Source organism: Camelus bactrianus, chromosome 3, assembly GCF_048773025.1.
Source record: "Camelus bactrianus isolate YW-2024 breed Bactrian camel chromosome 3, ASM4877302v1, whole genome shotgun sequence".
Classification (NCBI taxonomy): Eukaryota; Metazoa; Chordata; class Mammalia; order Artiodactyla; family Camelidae; genus Camelus; species Camelus bactrianus.
The window spans coordinates 65,393,614-65,414,101 of NC_133541.1; the positions used below are offsets into that span (position 1 = coordinate 65,393,614).

At 37.2% G+C, this 20,488-nt stretch overlaps 1 protein-coding gene and 1 long non-coding RNA gene across 7 annotated transcripts in view; one reads left to right on the forward strand and one right to left on the reverse strand.

The window, feature by feature from the left end:
* The window catches only part of LOC123615196 (uncharacterized), a 76,885-nt gene extending 66,189 nt beyond the window's left edge, over positions 1 to 10,696 (forward strand). The window contains exon 4 of the long non-coding RNA XR_012505529.1: positions 9,768 to 10,696. This is a non-coding gene — a long non-coding RNA (uncharacterized LOC123615196). The remainder of the gene's footprint in view (positions 1 to 9,767) is intronic.
* Positions 1 to 20,488, reverse strand: part of KIAA0825 (KIAA0825 ortholog) — a 348,749-nt gene that overhangs the window by 56,090 nt on the left and 272,171 nt on the right. The gene's annotated exons all lie outside the window — the stretch shown is intronic.

The following is a 20,488-nucleotide window of genomic DNA, read 5'->3' on the forward strand; positions in this document are numbered from 1 at the left end:
ATTCAAGGAATGGCTGTTGCACCAAACCAAACTGCAAAATCAACATTCCCGAAGAGTTCTGAAGAAATGAGAGACTGCCAGCATACCACAGAGTTGATCCCATGCTGCAGTTAAACAGGAGTGCTTCATCCAAGAATTTACCCCAGGGTGTCTTGCCTCTAAACTAATTTATGCCCCTTCCTCCCACAGCATACTTCCTTCATCTGCTGAAATCCCACCCATGCTTCAAGGCCTCCATCAGATTACCTGTTCTCAATGAATTTATTTCTTGTTTTCCAACTTTGTTATTATTCCTCTGCCTTTAACCCATAGATTTTTTTTTTGTTTCTTATGACATTTACTCAGTTAAGTGTTGGGCTCTCATTATTTATATATTCATCTCCTAAACATCTTTGTGCTTTTGCACTGGCTATTATTAAGCTTTTACACATACCAAGTGCTTTATAAATAGTTCTTTAATTGAATGCAGTTAACCTAGGGCAAAAACAATTTTTAGTAATGATATATCTGAAATAGATTATAAATATTACATTAATTAGACCATGAGCTATAAAAAAGTTTTCTTTTATCGAGCTATATGAATAAATTATAAAAATATATACTGCATTCACAGTATTTAAATACAGTAAAATTATAAAAGAAGAGACAACTAACTAAACCAAATTCTGTGAATCTTGATTCAGATTCTACTAAGAATTTGTAATAAATAGTTTGATCTGGTTCTTTTATACATTTTCTGTACATGGTGAGCCAGTTTAAGAGGATAAACTGCACTAAAAGTCTTAAGCCTATTTAAATATGGGAATGAAAATGGAATATTAACCTATTTTAAATATTAAAGCAGACTCTTCTACTTGGAAATATATATGCATCAGGAAGATCTAAAATTCAGACTCCTCGATAACCACTGATCCATTTTTGGAAAGTTTTACATGCCCCCTCAAATTTGTTTCACTGATTTTGTAATTAAATAAATTCAAGCCAAGTTATTAGCATTCTTATCATTCATTTTCTCTCTTCCAAGATAATTAAGTGTTGGGTTTTAATCCCATCAGGAGAGGGTTCTGATAATGTTCTTCTCTCTGAAGACTACCAGGTGTTACCCTGAGGGTCCCACCTTTGTGGCCTTAGGGGTGGAGCCCGCCAGGATTCCAGAAGGAGCTAGTGACCAGGCCCAGGAATCTGCCCCTTCCCTGGCCTTCCCTAGGAGTCACCATGTGACAGGTCATGCCCACCCAACCCACAAAACATTTACTGACAATAAGTAAATGGTGTATATTTCAATATCCTTACAGATGAGCTAAAAGTTCTACCAAACCATGCCTGTGAGGATTACTTCTGCGAAATCGGACATAAAAATACATGCAGCAGGGCCCTCAGCTCTACATACATTTACTGAATACCTTCAGTGCGCAAAGCCTTCAGTAATCTCCTAAGTGAAGAAAGTTGAACATACCATGCATGACATTAACAGTTCTATTAGATTCAAGCTAGTAGAACTTACAGAACTTATTCAAGCTAATATAGCTTCAAGTTATATATACATAAATGTCAGAGTAAGAAAAAAGAAAAAAGATCTTTAGAAATGGAAGCTACTTCTGGGATTTAGAAGACAATAAGACAAAATTATAAATCTGGCAAATGCTAAAAGTATTGCTAGAGGAAAAGGAACTTCTTCCACTTTGACCAGGACTGGTACCTATCTTGTTCTTCATCTTCACTAAAACTTTTCAGTTTAGTTTATTTTGCTTTCTCCCCCCAAATAGGATACAACTCAACTGTTATAATAAAAATTACTTTAAAAGTTTGTTTTCTCAAACATCCAGATATTCAGAATAGGTACGATAAAAACAAAAACCCCAAAACTACATAAGTGACCCTCTTAAGTCTGTGGTGGTGATAATCATGCTTGCTAAATAGTCCATGTGTCTCTATTCAGTTAGATGGAGTCATATGACTAATTCTGACCAAGGGACTGTAAACAGTCTTATCACTTATCAAAGCACTTAACTGCCACTAGGAGGACACAATACACCCATCTGCTATTGCTATGGCGACAGAAGAGGATGTATCCTGAGATGGCAGATTCAGAGACAGAGTGGCCATGGTTGCTGCGTCACCATATGGAGGATACGTCTCTGCAGAGTTGCCTGGCCTCAGAGTTACTTTTGCTTTTGCCTACCAATGGGAGCCATTAAAATTAATGTGTTGTATGTAGCTCATTTGGGCCTCAAGTTACATCTTTGTGCTGAATGAAATTGTTTCACATAGGCCCATTTCTCATCTAAATACCAGACTAAGTTTACATGAACAACATAGTGGTGTATCCTTAAACACTCGTCACCATAAATGCAGAATCCCCTTTCTGCATTTGCCAAGTAATTCTCTAGCTTTCATATTTGGAAAACAGCATGAAAGATCATACACTGCTTACTAGGAGGGCTATTTCTTTTAAAAGCTAATCAAACGATTAAGAAACCATTTGTATTTGCTTTCTGTAGTTCACTGGGTACAAACAGAAATAGTAAGGCTGAAGATAATAACAGAATAATTTTATTTATCTCACTATCCAGAAAAATTGCTTTGCTATGCAACTCTTTGAAAACTGTTGCTGATTTTTGGTTTATGTTTTTGGTTTATACATCAAAAGTATTAATATTCTAATCATTATCTATCTGGTTGGATGTTCAAAGAGCTTAAGAATTTTTATCAAGACACTATTTAAATAAAATGTTAGAGACCAGGCAAATGTCCAGTGATAGATTATTCATATGATAAATCTGAGCCATCCATTCCAAGAAATATTTTGTAGCCATTTAATATGATAATGTAGAGCACCACCTTTCAGGTGGAGCGTGATACCATTCATTTATCTGCTTAGAGGTGGGAAGAGTTACAGCTAACGTGCTAGGAACTGTGTCTGTCTGGAAGCCTTTCTTATTTATAATGACAGCCCGATTGTCAAAATTTGACTATATCCTTTGAATTCTGTGTGAGTGAGCATGTGATTTGCTTCAGGGGAAAAAACAGAGAACTAGCATGAAAAGAATATTTAATGATATGACAAGCTATAAAAAAAATAACGAAAGACAAAAGAAAATGAGCTGGACTGCCAACTCATGGCAGCTACATAGAATTGCAGGGATTGACTTAAAAAGGCATATTAAGAATTAGACAAATGATCAAAGAAACTGAGCACTAGGGCAAATATTAGGCAAAACTTGAGAGTATGAATTGTCTACTTTGGAAGCAGAGACTTGTTTGACTTGAGGTGTGATTATATGTTTCCTTTTCGAAGCCGTATTTTCCTTCTCAAGTGTAATTCTAGTTGTTGACCATGGAATTTATTTTTCTTTTCTTCCTTTGTTACTTTAAGAAAATTAAGGTCAGCTGATGTATTTTTAGTCTCTACATTTGAGTCTGAAGCAGAACAATTCCCTTTGAGGGTTCTTGTGGAACTTCATTTTAGTTATGTTTTAAATTGTTGTATTTGTATTGACTTCTGGGGCAGCATGGCATTCCCTAACTGATAAACTACTTGCTTGGGTTTACTTTTTTATGGAGAGATTTTAATTTAATATGATAAATTCAATTGTTGTTTTTCAGGTTTTATATGCATGCCTGGAAGCCTTTTAATAACTTGCAATAACAAACAAAATAAATGTGACTTTTAGGGTAGACACTTTTGTAATTGATATTTCTACCAACTCAGGATGTTTATTTATTTTGCCAAAAAATAAAATGCATTCTTTCCATCCTTGGGGAATAAAGGATATTGGAGTTGCAATTTACTAAAAAGTTGTGAGAGATTCCATTGCTGAAATGAAAAAATTTCATACAGATTTCTTGCTTTAGACATGATTCTTGCATAATGCATGAAAAGTAAATGATTTTTCCTTATCTAAATAAATTCATTTGTCTATCTGCATAAAGTAATTAGGGATCGAGGTATGATAGAATATTTTAATAATATATTAACAGGTAGTAGGCAAGGTTTGTGTGTACTCAAATCTTGCATCGAAAATTATATTATTTTAACTTCCAAAATTATATATTTTCAATATTGAAGAATGGGATTTTGGACATAGAGGTGATTTTAATAAATGACAGAATTGTGCTTAAGGCCACAGAAGAGGCAAGAACAAGGAACATAAAATAGAGCATCTGCAAATTAGCATGTTATGATTAGTCTCTTTCATAGCATTTAAGAACAGCTTTGAAAGGATCCAATGTGCTCAGCAGTTTAAACTTATTTCTGCTGTATCTAAGTAGCATGTACTGTAATTCAAATTGACATGGTCTCCTGAGAAATACTGGGACAACTCTTGGATAGCGAGGAGGCATTACTGAACAATGTTTTTGGATGATAAACAGTAACAGAAATTTGAGATTGAAATGGCCTTTTCAAGGGAGTAGGTCACACCTATGAAAACACAAGATAGGTATTGAAGTTTTTCTCTCATCCCTTGATATTGAGCCTCTTTGAGTGTTTGTGCATTAGTCAATTTGACACCTCAAGGACCCCTAATTGTTACGAAGATGTCAGCATGCTGGTAACATTTTTTGAAAGATCTATTTGAAAAAAAAAAGTCTGAACCTTACTTGCCCCAAGACTGAATATAACTTTTTACGATAGTTATAGGGTTGATGAAATACTGAATGGGTTGTCGGAGGAGGGGTTTCAACAGGTAGTGGGGTGAAGAGGAAGTGAGGGAATATGAGGATTTCAGTAACTGCTGCAGTGATGATGCTTTGTCTCTGCTCTCAAAAAACAAAAGTAATAGCTACTATTTATTAAGCTAAGAACTTAGAGAAATAGCATCACAGAGCCTCAGTTTCTTTATCTGTACATAACGGAATTGTCTAGTTCGCAAATTATTGTGCAGATAAAATTTTGTAATATATACGAAAGCCATTCCAAGTCAAACTATACAAAAGTATTCAAGGTTTAAAATCCATAGGTATACTTTCATAAATGGAAGAACACTGAAAAATCTTTCAGGAGAATAATCGGTAGATGTGTTCTTGGCAATGGACACACTAAAGAAAAATGCTGTATCATAAAAAAGGAGTCAAGGTTGAAAGAAAGGTAATATAGATGTCATCTACCTCGTCAACAACTATGAAGGGCCCATGCATTGCAAACCTTCAGGACATTTAAATATATCATCTCAAAAGCCTTTGATCCATCAGCGGGTGTTGGCCATACTCATTTTCTTATTGCAAATCTTATTTTTATGTATTTCTAAATTTAGGTTTAAATGGTCAAATAATTACATCAGGCTTACTCGTAATAACTAATATAGTTATTAATATAGTCCATTCAGGGGAAAAGACTAGTTTGACGGGATTTTTTTCTGATCTCATTTATGTTACTACTTTTATTGTAGCAAAAAGTTTTACATAGCCTTGTGAAATTTTCCTCCTTGTTTACAGAACTAAATAAACTTTCTGAGTCATTCATAAATACTCCAAGGAGAATCTAATACCAGTACTGGTCTCTTCCCCTAGAGTTTCTATTCCTTCCAGTTTCTAAGCTTGACAATTTTGCTGCTCTGTTCGATTCTTGCCTTTCCAGCCATATATTTATGTTCATTAAGTTCTATTGGTACTTCCTTTTCATTTTTTTGATTCTTCTTTCCTAGTTTATTGCTAATTTCATTCAGATGTTGCTCCAATAATCTTCTGCACAAACTTTCTACACTCACTTCCCATGATAACTGCTCCAAGCCAAACAACTCTTTTCCTGCATCAAGGGATTTTTGACTCAGGGCGGGGTGGTTGTAGGAGTATGTGTAGGTTTCTTTGGCAGAGAAGACCTTTCAGCAGGATGTTGGGCCTGAGACCTGAATAATGAGAAGGATCTGTTGTTGGGGGAGTTGGAGGAGGAATGTTCCACAGAAAGGGAGCAAGTGAAAAGGCTGTGCTGGGGGTGTGAGCTTTGTGTGTGTGAGGAAAAGAAGGCTGCAAGGAGGACGTGGGGTGTGAGAAGAGATGGGGTCGAGGATGAGAGGGAAGCCAGATCACACAGGGCCTCACAAGAGTTCCAAGTATGCTGGAAGGTCATCGAGGGGTTTTAGGCAAGGGGACTGACAAGATCAGATTTCCTTTTAAAATGGTCATTCTGTTCGCTGACAGATGGATGCTGTGGAGTCAAGGGAGTCTTTCCCAGACACTCCAGGACATTCTTACCTCCTTCCTCTGAACTCCCTGGAACTTCCTCTCCTACACACTTGGTGCTTAAGTCTATGTAATCTTAATCATCCCACTTTAGGTGTGGAGTGCCCAGTTTTACCAAGTGCTCTTTGAGGGACTCCATGTCTAGGTCTCTGTAGCTTGGGACTCCTTTGTGCTCTCCATAGCACTTAGCCAAATGCTGTGTACCTGACAGGGGTACACAACAGACAGTATGACCATTGTTGATGGAGCCCTATTCTACAAACTACCCATCCTAGCAAAACAGAGTAAACCTGAGATCTTCAGACGTGGATGTCCCAAGGAAGAGGTGGCCGTGGAGATTAGCTAATCTAGCAACAGTGAGTGGCCTGAAAACATGGCTTTTGAGTCTTTTATATTCACTGAACCTCATTCCAGGTCAGCATCTAATAGATCTAAGAGTTCATCAACATGGCTGGAGCTCAGCGAAAGTTTGTTGAATATCATCAGATGCTACACTTAAGATTTGAACATGTCATTGTGTACAAATTTACCCTCAAAAGAAAGAACAAACACTAAATAATACTTGCACTGTAGTTAATGATATCCACACTGTAGTATTTAGGAAGAAGTATACTAATGGCTGCAACTTATTTTGAAATGCATCAAAAAATAAGAAGGATTGATGGATGGAAAGATGTGCAAAGGGAAGTAAAGTAAAATGGCAGAATCAAAGTGATGGTAAATGGGTATTTACTGTAAAATTATTTCTACTTTTCTGTACATCTGTAATGTTTCATAGTAAAGTGTGATGAAAAATTAGTTGAAAGTGGTAACTAAGAAAATCATATTAACAAAATGATTACGTTTATAATCATTGTACTTTTAGTTTTATGTATCTGAGCTTTCAGGAAATCTCCTAATCCTTACATAGGATACAGATTTAGTCTATTAATTTATGACTTTGAAAAGTACCCCAGGAAGTAGTGTAATCAACTCAACTTCCTATTGGCTTTATAAAGTAGAGTTTTGGTTATAGTCACCTATATTTTCTAAGTAATGGCTATGTCACTGATAAAATTTTCTTATCTATACAATTGAGAAAATAAAGTTCAGACATTAAATCATTATTAAAATGGAATATTTTGTGATACTTAGTGATAATTCATAAAAATAATTACATGTCACTTATTGGGCAGTATATTCATACCTTAGCCCTTCATCATGAGTGATCAACTGAATATAGCATCAGTCTCTCCCCATCTTTCATTCTCTCTATCACTGCACCATCCTCCCCACTTCATCTCTTTTTTTATGCAGATAAACTTCATAGGGTAAGTAAACATGGCATTTAAATGGGAGGGGAAATTATCAACATTAATGCAAGATTAAAACTCTATAACTAGATTTGTCTTTTTTGAGAATGAAATTTCTAAAAACCTGAAGCACTCCTGTGCTACTGTATAACATAAAGACAAACAATTATTCTCAATTTGCAAACTTTTGGTTTCCTCCTTTTTTAAAGTTCTAGATAGTTTATTTTAATGTATTGCTTTTGTGAATGATTTAAATGGAAAAATTGCTCTTTTGTTTTTCTTTTAAAACAACAGAATGCACATTCTCACATTAACATTTTTGTACTCTAGGAAAAATGAATGGAGTGCCTATGTGAAGTATACTTTACTTTTAACAGTTTGTATTGCTGACAATTGGTATCTTTGGGTTTTTTTCTTTTAAAGACCTTCATTGTGGTATGGTTCCTGTACAGTAAACTACACATATTCCAGATGTACAATTTGATGAATTTTGATAGGTGTATATACCCATGAAACCACCACCACAATCAAGATAGCTAACATTTCCATCACTCCCCAAGAGGTGCAATCAATCGGTATCTTTGACGGAGCCTTGGAGTGGCTGCACAAAAGTATCCCTGCTTTGGCTGGGCTAAGCTGTGGATAATGTTTGAAGTCAGTGGAAGCTTTAAGTTTTGAAAAGGACAGCCCAGGTGTCAAGAAATATGAGAAATGGGCTCAGACCTTTGTGGAAATGAATAGGTTGCATGCATTTTAAGGCAGTCTTACAGGAACACATTGGGAGATCTGGCATCCTTAAAATCGAGCATATGCCATATCAACATTCCTAGTACAGTGTTTTGTTACTGCCTCTGTGCTCTAAATAGCCCTGTGCAAAGGCACATCATTGAACCAAAGCATATGGAGGTGACTACTCAGTGATGCTGAGTTATGCTGCAGGATCAATTTGCTGCTGCCTTACCTTTTTCTACACATTTGCCAATGGAAATTTCTGCTCTAGAAATTACACTGTGTCAAAAAAAGAAGTAAATGCATGAGGGTAGGTTCCATTTCTCAAGACATATCAATATGAACCAGTGCTCGTGTCTGTTTCCTGAGAAGACTGAATCAAAAAACATATGCATCTATGCCTTAAGGAAGCAGCAACTCTCTAAAATGCCCTTTATATTTACAATTACTTAATTACTTTATTTTGCCAAAATTAAAGGTTATTAAAATCATCTTGAGGGTTGACTCAAATTTCAGAAGTAGCCTGTAAGTTGTACAATCTGTAACTATATTCCATTTAACACATTTAATAGATGTAAAAATTCACAAGTGATGATATAAAGGATAATTTACGCTTGCAATGCATTTTTGTCCAATTAATAGATTGCCTGTGTGTTGCATATTTTGCATGACAAAAGAGCAGAATATTAAACTGCCATTCATAATGAAAATGCACTTTGCAAATTAAAAGTGCCGAAACAGAAATTTTTCACCCTGTTTAGGAAATAAACAGTCCTTAACCAATTAAACTGCATTGTAATAATTCTATGATTTATTGCAAGTTGTTTAACTTTCAAAACTCGGCTAACCCATATTAAGGTCACAATCCATCATGTCTTGCTTGGAAAGCCCGCAAATAATGGCTGTTGTATTAGCTGCTTTTGATGATAGTATGAAAGAAGTATTAGCACTTGTCAACAAAACTGCTTACAACATAACATTAGCATGCATGGGCTGCTGTACCTATTTATTATTCTGGCAGCTTCACACATATTGTTACAAGCTTATAAAACATTTTGTCGGGTGGAAACCGAATGTACACTGTTTGGTTTTCTGATAGACTGGCAGCATAAATGTCTGGGCTGACTTAGTTTAGTTTAAGTGTAAATAGAGACACAAATTCTTCAACCTGTTCTCTTATTGATACTGAAAAGTGCTGAATTATTCAGCATCCAACTCTTCTGTTTGTGTCTATCACAGTTATCAATTACCCATCAGTCTTCTTGTCAAAACAGAATGGATTAATCTGGCTGAAAATAAGACAAATAAATGGATACTATAACAGGGGTGTGGGGTTGCCAGACTGTCAAAGGGAAATCCAGGCAGTGACATTTGCCGTCAAAAATGGGATCTCTGGCTTAAGTGAGCAAATGATTCCCCTTTGTGAGCCAAGAATGCACTTAGCGCACCGTAAGTAAATTAATCTGCCTTCTTTGACTGCTAATGCATTAGCACTGAGGTAATAGTTCAGTTTCTAAAATTCCTTTATGTTTAAATAATTTTGGTCATCGTTATTTTTCCTCACAGGAAACGCAGATACATTCAGATACTTTATCCTGGTAAAGAGAAGGCTGCCTGGGGAGAAAAATGGACCCATTTAACAATGAAGTTATTGCTGGTAGTTTTGTGCCACTTCATCGCTCTCAGCTGATGTGATACCAAGTAACTCTCTGCACAGATGGCTGGTGGAACCCATCCAGCATCTGCAAAGTCCATCCCTGTTTTCTTTCCCAAACATTTTATTTGGAAATCTTGTTTGGCAAACTTCCTGAGACTCTGCCTAGCTGTTCAAAGTACATATTTCCAAGCTATCTCATTTGGACCTTCCATAAAAAAGAGCCAGCAAAGTGCCTTCTTACTTGGCACAAAAATTGCAGCCACAGACTGAAGCGAGTTTTAGGTTCCTGGCCAAAACTTTACAAGAATTTTATCTTAGATGCTTCCATACTGGACTGTTTTACATAGTCATCATTAACATCTGACGCCTTCACATCATGACAGGATCGAAGCTCCTAGTCTGTATCAACTGGTAACTTTGCCAAAAGTTCCCTCTTGTTCTTATTTTCCTTTGTGTCCTAACCATCGTGGACATGGTTCTTATTCAGACTCTAGGGTGCTGAGCTTTTTAAGGAGAGCTACCTGCTGGACAATGTCTCCCTGCACTTAATGATGAATCAAGAGATTACTTTTGAATGAATAATCTTTTTTTCTTTTTCCGATAGATCATGTAAAGGATGTTAAGCATTTTAAAAACCAAAACCCAAAACCCTTTGTATATTTGGGGACTTAGAAAGAGGTCATGCTAGTAATTCAATTCCAGATACAACTTCCACAAATCTCTTAAAGACTCTGACAGACTGGAAATTTCAGTCTCACATTCCCAGAACATTACCTCAAATTTCTCTTCAATGTAAATCAGTTTCCCAGAACCTCAGTAATAAAAGAAAATGCACTAATTGGCCTGGTCACAACTCATCTTTGCTAAATCTCATTTGTTTGGTATATAAACCCAAAAGTACCTCATAGAAAGCAGCTATCTGAAATGTGCAAACACTGAAACTTCTCTTGAAATGATGCAGTAGTTTTGCTATCAGTCAATTTATTATTTTACTTTGTTGCTCTCGACTTTTTTTCAAACATGTTTTGTGTTTTTTTTAAACGGAGGTACTGGGGATTGAACCAGGGACCTCGTACATGGTAAGCCCTGTGCTCTACCACTGAAGTCACCCACCCCACCTTGTCCTTTTAAATAAATAACTCATTTACATGGAAAGGTAGCATTGTACAATTTTGCATGGCCTAAAAGCATTTTCAAAGTTTTAACTTTTTTTTTTTTCTAAAATTAATTCTTTGCAATACTAGAAGTAAGTTAATTGACAGGTCTGTATCATGACCTTATTCCCAAATTTCAGATGCCATTTCCCATTGTTGGAGGAACTTTTCAAAATACATACCTGCAATTTCAGGTCCAACTTGTCCAAGTCTAAACCTTCTTTCCCAATAGCTCTCTCTTACCAAGATCCCAGTTGGTGACTAAGTCCTGTAGAGTCTGCCTTTTCCATGTCTCTTCTGTTTTTCTCCCTTCAGTTACCACTGTCACTGTGCTTTTGCAGTCCCCACCAATTCATTCATACATTTACGCACGCACCAACTCATTTATTCAACAATTCTTTGTGAGGGCCTAACATGACTGGTCTCTGCCTCTGTCTTTCCAGCACCCCTTGAGCCTGGCTTTCTGCCCTCAGCCTGAAATGCCCTCAGTTATTCTGCCTATCCTTCAAATCGCAACCTCTTTGTATATTTTCTTATTCCTTCACCCACGTGTGATTTTTTTTTTTTTTTTTTTACTTCCTTAAGTCTCTTGAGCATTTTCCTATTTCCTTTATTACAACATGGGAGAATTCCTATCTCAGCCACTTACTAACTGTGTGACTGTGGGCAAGTTATATACCCAAATGAAGCCTCAGTTTCTCCTCTAAAATTGGGGTTAGTAATACTCCATAGGGTACGAGGTTAAATGAGATAATGCTTGTCAAATACTTAGAACAACGCCTGTGAGCATTCAAGTTCTTATTTGTTATATTATTTTGAGCAGCAAGGAGTTACACATGTCTGCTGTAACATCTGTATGTTGAGAGATAATAACTGTAATTGGCTTTGGTGTTTCTGAGAGGCTCAAAACTACATTTACCTACTAGCCCAGGTGGTGAGCCAGGGCATCAAATTTTGGGCCTAACACTCTGGAGCAAGGCTGCCTGTCTTCATATCCTGGTACTTAACCATTTATGAGCCCAGCTGTGTGTTTTTTTGTTTTGTTTTTTTTTTAATGGGAAGTCAGTTAAAAGTTTCTATACCTCATAGATAGCTGTTAAGATGAGCGGAAAGTAGTGAGGAAGAGGGTATAGCTCAGTGGTAGAGCACATGCTTAGCATGCACAAGGTCCTGGGTTCAATCCCCAGTGCCTCCATTAAAAACACCTAATTATCACCCCCCCAACAATTTAAAAAAAAAAAAAAAGATTAGCTGAAAGTAAAATGCTTAGCAGTGCCTGGCCCATAGCAAGAACTCCAAAATGTAGCTTGTTGTTACACTAGAGGGGTTTCAAAATGCTCCATGATCTCATTCTAGGTGGTGAGAAAGGACCGTCAAAATGCATAATTCCCTGGATTATTGTCCCACCCTTCCAGCATAACACTTCTCCCAATCCCAGTCTATCCCGTATCTCCCACACTGACTGAAAACTGCCAAATCAGATCATCCCCCAGAGGGTGGTTCACATTCTCCATTTACTGGGACATCAACCTCTCTTTGCAGCTTTCACAACACTTCTTAATCATCTCCCTTCTCCTGAAACATTTTCCCTCACTTGCTCCCTGAAGTGTGTCATTTATCCTCTAACCCTTCAGTTACTGTCCTCCTGGGCCCATAAACACTCCAAGAGGCCACACTCTCCCTCTGGCTTTCCATCTTCTCTCAAACTGATCCGTTTCTTCCCTGCCCCACACATCTAGACACCTCCTCCCTACCTGCGTCCATCTTTCTACGTTTAAGACGCTTGCCTCTGCCACAGACTTTCTCACTAACCTAGCCCTCTCAGATCTAGCACCCAAACGCCCGAAGCATTTAGAAATTTCACCACTCAATTTAGCCATCAATGACAAATTGCCTCTCAACATTTGCTCTGTGTTTGTTCACCTCTCTGGAAATATTTCAAATTTTCTGTTTCCTAGCTCTTTCTCTTTTTGGCTAATCCGCAAAGCTCCCCGACAGTTTTCTTGGTCTGTCATGGTAACCATGCTGGTTGTCCTCCAACTGTCCTTCCTACTGGCCCAGTCCGTTTTTATGCCCCAGGAAGAATTTTCCTTCTTCCCACATTGTATTTCTGCCACTTCTTGGAATAAATGACATTTTTATTCTACAAGCAGCCTTACCTGATTAAGGCAGCACTGGGTTGTGCGGAAGAATTGTGGACTTCAAGTATTAAGAGTTTTGGAACTGAGTCTTGGTTTTACCACTTTCTAACTGTATGACCTTGGGCAAGTCAATTTTCTGAGCCTAATTTTGTTCAATATAAAAATACTAATATCTAGAGCTCGCAGATCATTGGATTGTGTAAGGATTATTGGAGAGAAATACCAAAGTGCTGGCACATAAAAGAGCAAACTTTAGATACTTCACCCAGATTCTAATTAATATGAAACCATATTAATAATATCTACAGTCCAGCCTTACTTTATATACAGTGACACAGTCATGATACAGATTAGGTTTATGTCGAGTACTTATGCATCCATTTAACACCATTCAGTGAATCATTAATTCTCTAGAAGTAGTACACATACTAATCTTAGTATTTGCAAACTTAACTAAGTGCACTGTGATGAAACCTGCCAAAGCCAAAACTTAACTGTTGTTGAGAGCTGATTAACACTGGAAATTCTTTTCCAAATGAAACACTGGTCTCTTTTCTCCCTCACATTTAGGGAAATTGAAAGTGCCAAAGGCTAAAAATTCCCTTGATTGAGGATAAGATGCAGAGGAGTGGAACTACCACGTACATGGCTTGCCTTCCAATTATTGAATTCTGGAAATGTATTCCAAGGTAGTGAGACAGCGTTTTACAAGCTATCTAATGAAAATTTCCTCTAGAACAGTCACAATTATCAAGCCAAAATGAGTCTCATAACTGAAATTACCTTCAAGTTTTAATAAATCCCTCAGCAAACACTTGTTCTGGTTGGGTATATCCAGACTTTGGTTGAGAAATGAATGGTTTCAAGCTGAAGCCTGCTTTAAGCAGAATTTCTGAGTAGGGAAATCACAGTAAAATATCAAATTCCTAGTTTAAATGGGAAGCCAATTTGTACCTATTCTTTTTTTCTTTCTTTTATTCTTCTGAGGACAGTCTAAATTGCTCAACCTAGTTTGTTCATTCTTTCTAGCTACAAATATTTTCATCTTCCCTGGGGACATGCTAACCTTCTGAGTCAGAGTTACACACAGGGGTTAAACTACCTCTCTGGGCAGGACACAGAGCAAATTCAAAACTTTAAATGACTCATCTATGACTGAAATAAAAGTCTATCACATATGGTGGTGAAGACAATTTTTACACCCATGGGTTCATCTTTGAGAAGAGAAGAGGTCTTGAGAAACCACAATTTCTCAGGCAGGAAATATTTCCCTCCGTCCTCTTTAAACTCTTATTAAAAGGCTGTTGAAAAGTTCTGATTCAGCAACTTTCCAAGTTACCCAGTCCTTTAAAAAGGTTTAAATGTGACCTCAACTCTGCACAACATAGATTTATAATCAGTCTTCCATTTGGAAAGCCCAGGCTTTAGAGAAACTGAGTGAATAACGCCACAATAATGGTATTTCAGCTCAACAATGAGATTTTCTCCCAGAGATATAAAAACAGACCCTGGGAACAATTTCTAGGAGCATTTTATTGTTTTGATGGGACAATAAAATACGAGGTTATCATAATAACAGTAAGATATCTTGCCTCTTCCTGGAAGGTAAAGGTACAGCAAAACATTTTCGTACGTGGCAAAGTGGACAAGAGCTTCTCTCTGTCTCGGATACAAAGTGTCTAGCCTTAGAAGTGGGATTTCCAGAGCAATAGTTTTACCCCATATTGTGAAAGAGATTAAAAGTATATCTTTTGTCCCAGAGTATTAGCAGTGACAAGCTAATTATGGCAAACCCAGTCTCTTCCTTGGCTTCTCCCCAGGCTCTCTGATTTACCACACCTGAATTGGGTTTTGGGCTGGAGGGCAGTAAGTAAGCAAATAAAACTCCAATAGAATTCTCTTGAAGGGGAGAAACTGCTTCACGATAATTACTTTGTTTATTTTCACAGTACTTGTCCCCTTTGTTCAGAGACTATCCTAATAGAAGTTTGTCATGATGATGATCACTCCATTATAACATGTACATATAGCAGATGTTTGTTATCTCATATAATCCCTGTATTTGTTCTATAAGTGACGTATTAACATTTTTCTCTCTGAGCAAAACTGAGGAGCAGAAAGGTTAAGGGAACTTGTCTGAGGTCATACAGTTAGCAAGCAGCAAAACCAAAACTCAAACCCCAAACTCTATGACACCACAGTCCATGCTCTGTCCACACAATGTCTTGCTGCCTCAATTGCGTAAGGCTGGCTGTAGGATAAGGATGCCATTTATTCTAAGAAGTGGCAGAAACACAGTTTGGAAGGAAGGTGGAAGGAATCTGATCATTTCCTCTTGTTGTTCTTTCCAGTTCTCTCTATATCTCTTTATTTTATTCACTTACTCATTTCCCCATCTTTATTGTCCCCATCTTCATAACTGAATAAAAAGATTGGTTCTTCAGGTAGAAAATGGTGGTAGTTTCCTACTTAGTGGAATATAGGGGAAGCTCCTGAATAGCCCTGACTCAAAAAACAAACAAACAAACAAACAACCACCCAAACTTCCCATTCACCTGCTACAGTCACTGAAATTCCCACCATTACAGATTCACTCCTTTGGCTTAAGTGTAGTTTGTCTCTAAAAGTTATCTTTGAACGTGACAGTTTATCATATTATTTACAACTTTCCCCAAGATTTATGTGCCCAGTATAATCAATCACAGAACATGAAACTTCTGGTTGGTAATAAAGCAGCATGAAAGGTTTAAATGACCCCTTTGTAGCCAGAGAAGAGAAAGAGTTCTTTGGGAAAGGAAAACTAAAAGGAGTAGAAGCCAGGAAGGGCATGGTACAATCTTGAAGTATGTCATCCTTTTATTAAGGGTTGCATGGGGCTAGGGAGAAAGGAAGCATGTGCAGACTTTTAAATAGGTTTAATTTCAGCTTACGTGGCAGGAAGCCTTCCTTGACTCCCCAAGACCAGATTACAGGTCCCTGCTCTGAGCATTTTGAAATATCTGCGCTAAGATCTGTCCACATCTTATTCGGCTATTACTGTCTGTCTGATTCCATCACTGGAACATAAGTTCCTTGAGAGCATTCATTCATTCATTTGAGGGATATTTCTAACCATAGTGTAAAGTTTAGGGGAAAAACTATATGGATTTCAATGTCCAAATGGTTGGAAATTTTTTTTTCTCACCTTTTATTTGGAGGTTGTGTGTAGCTTGAGCACAAAGGAAAAAAATCAAACACATGCTTCTACCTCAGGGTTCTGGAGTTGAGTGTATATTGTATAGTCACCTTTCAGTAGAGGGCCATGGACAGTTACTGGGAAAACATACAGGGGGATCATGATTATATTTAAGAAATGTTTTTGAGGTAGGGCAAAATGGCTCAGGAGCTTTTCATTTTTGCTAGTTTATTAAGAACATATTTCATAATCCCACTGCCAGCTTAAGCAATGTATAGATAAAAATGTTCAAAGTGTAGAAGATTTTGAGAAACTGAAGAAAGCAATAAAACACAAGAAATGGAACACGCCAGTGGAAGAACCAGAAATGAATGGATTTTAGGGTATTATGAAAATGTAGATGAATACTGGGTAAGAAGCAAACTGATAATGATTATTTAGAACCAATAACCCTTCCAAAGGAAAAGTTAAGAAGTCAACAACAAAAACCCCTCATACAGAAGATTTCTGTCATCTCAATACCTTGTTTGAATTATAAAAATCACTTCTTTGTCCTGATCAGAGAAATCCTGATATGACATAAGCCCCTGTTGGTCAGAGGCTGTCACATAACCCCATCATGTCATTGTACCTAGTGATCACTGAGTAAATCCTCACGGCCATCAACAAATGCAAATAGATTTGCTTAAAGAAAAGGTTATCAGTGAATAACAGCGTGTAGACCAAAGCCCTGTGACCTGCTGCAGCTCTGAACTGTGGCACGGACTCCGGCCACTCATAGTAATTCCTGGCAAGTCATCACCTGCTATAATGCAGAATGTAGTAGAAAGTGGGTGTCAAGCCACGGACTCCATTATTGGAGGGTGGGGGGAGTTGCTGACTGGCAGAAAGCCTTTGCTGCAATGTGGACTTACCTCCAAGGAGGCCCGTGGGTGCGGACCTGGCAGCACTGCTCAGCATGGTGCGCTAATGAGCAGCCCTGTGCTGGCTGTTTTTCCCTCTGTTAAATAAATCCGGCGGGGTTACAAAGATGCTTGTAAGATTTCTGTTTTACTTCCTCAGATAAACCTGCAGTTTCATTCTGCTATGAACCATTGAAACTGACATTTTCTAGGTCAGAAAAAATGGTTGAATATCAGCAATTTTATATGACTTGACCTAATTGTTAAATAATCATGCAGATTTGGTACTACAATGTGACCGTGGGAAGAAAGCAAGAATTCAAATATGAACACTAAATGCCTTATTTTTTGGTTTTTGGTTTTTGTTTTTCAAAGGAAGCCCTCTCGGGTTAAAAGACAAGGCAAATTCCTTTTAGCTGCTATTAGTATTTGTGAACTATCTAATCACACGGTGCTGTGAAGTGTACACAATACACAGAAGAGACCAACATCACCTTTGAGGAATTTATCATCTGTATGTGAGGATTGGGCTAAATATAGATCAAAAATCTTGTTTCCATTTTCTACATAGCAAACAAAAATGGCTGTATTGTAAAGTGCAACTCATCTTTCATAAACTATGCTGAGGGCAGTACCACAGATACCCAGAAATGTTACTTACTGGCCTTATTTTTTATGCATACCCGCCCCACTCCAAAACATACACACACACACAGCACTCTAACTATATTAGCTTTCTTTCCAGGGCTGGCCACATAATCTGTGGGAATAATGAGAGGTCCCTTGTTAAAAAAGGATTGTGAATTTTAAGATGGTGACAGGAGAGTGTAAAACTGGAAGCCTGCGGAACCACCCCAGTTGCACACCCATGAAGCCAGCCTTGCTTCTTTCCATTTTCCATACACGCCAGGCTCACTTCCACCCCAAGGCTTTGGCACTTGCTGTTCTCTCCACTTGGAACGCTCTCCTCATGGTTAATGTCTCAGCAAAAAGCCGCCTTTCCTGACAACGCTGTCTCAAGAAGCTCCCTTTTTGGTCACTCTCTGCATGCTATCTTGCTTTCTTTCCAGTACTTGCCTATGTTATTTTCTTGCTAACTTATTTACTGACTGATTTATGGTCTCGTTTCCCTCCACTGGGATGTAAACTCTGCCAACAGAAGTGACTTAATCTCATTTACTTCCTCTTGTTCACATGGCTCATCAAATAGTACTTGGTACATAGTAGGTACATAGTCTTCTAATTAAGTTTTTGATGAATCAATGAACAAACTAGTTTATTTGTTAAATATTTCTAATTTATAAAAAAAAGCTTCACTTTTTTGTGTGTCCCAGCAGACTGAGCTAACACACTCATGCATTCAAACATAAATGAACCAAAGAATAACATTCAAAACTTTAGCCAATGTGATACACCAAAAGTGGAATACCTGTTCAATTGTGATTACTAAGATTTACCTTTAGAAATCATATTGCATCTAAAGGTCAACCTGCTTTTAGAGTTAATTCTGCTGTGGATCTCATAACTTAAAATTATTATGTAAAATTGTTATGTTAAATAAAAATGAAAAGTAGACATGTATTAAAATGTTGACCGAAAAAAATCTCACAAAATAATTTGCAAGAAAATATGGTAATTCTCTACTGCAACTGTGCCTCCTATCGATAATAGAATATAATTATTAAGACATTATTAAACACTTTATTAGAAAACTGAATGTAACTATACTTTTTCCACAAGCCTAATATTCACTTCAGAATAGTTAAACAACAAAAAAATCAAAATATTTATAAAAGGTTAGAAAAATTAGGACTTTGAACCCTTGCAGGAATTGTTATCATGCTATCATGAAAATACCATGGTTGAATTTACCTGAAGCTGGCATTACAGTACAAAGCCTTCTATAATATACCTGTTTAATTATATCTTTTGAATTTAAAAGTCAAAGATAATGGCCCCCTAAGTCTCAACTTTGCTTTTCATGGTCCAGTTGGTTCTGGCTGGAGAGTTGGTATTGCATGCAAATCATCTTTTTTGGTTGGTTTCATAGTTCCCAGCTACAACTAGAAATTAACAAAACAACTTATAAACCCTGACTGTTGAAGACTTCTCTACGTATCCAATGAGATACGCAATGCAAGTTAAATAGGAGAGCATTTGCAATTTAAAATATTATTTTCCATAATGAAAATGTAAAGCAGTCGTTCTGTTTTATTCAGCATGGCAGGTTAGGAGTCCCCGTGAAGCTACATTGAAGCAAAGAGTAGATTAATAATTTAATTTGGTTCAGAACTATGCAATGGGGCACCACAACCTTTTATTCTGTAACCAGCTACTGACCCTAATATGGACGAACCAATTAGACATCTCTATTTAATTGTTGGGTGACCCATCTAAAACTCACTAGGAATTTTCATTTTAAACAACACTCAACAGTCTGAAAGAATCCTAGTTATCCCCCTGGTGGAGGTGGTTGATTTGATAGAAGCACACAAAGGAGTTCAGCAAACGGGGGAGGTGGGGGGGGGTGGAATCTGCAAGATCATTTTAGACTGTGTTCTGTAAAAGAACATCTTAATATAATGAGCCTTTTTCAGTCTCCCTTGGCGGAACATCAGCCCTCTCAGATAACCTCACACAAAGCAAATACCATTCGTCTGAAGTTACATTTGCTCCTTGTTATCACAACTTATGCCACTTAATTCATTATTCAACGAATTCACTTTCTTGTTTATTAGATGCAAGGTAGCCGCTTATCCCTAAAGGCCATGTATGCAAAAGACTGCTTGTAATCCTGTCACTTCAAACCTCTCCAGGCTTTTACATTGCTTCAAGAATTAGGAGGAAAGAAGCAAACAATTTAGATTTATTCCTGATGATATTAAATCTGTACATGATGAAAGAAATGTGAACCTGAAGTTTGCTGATTTGGAGAATGGCTTCAGATGCCATCTTTACATGTAAAAGTACACTCACTCACTTCCCATAATAAACACCTAGAATTAGTCTTCCTACATTACAAAGGAATAAATTAAATGCATTTTTTTATACAGGTCACCTGCAAAAAAAAAGTAATATATCTCATCAGCTGCATTTCAAAGATGCAGGCCGGCTCAAACATGCACATGCTTAAAACAGATACTAATATACTTTAAAATCTGATAGCTTATCTGTCAAGGCTTTGGGGTACCATTCTTTAAGTATATTTAATGTTGGATTAAAAAATGCATTAAAAATGGTTTCTAAATTTTCCAATAT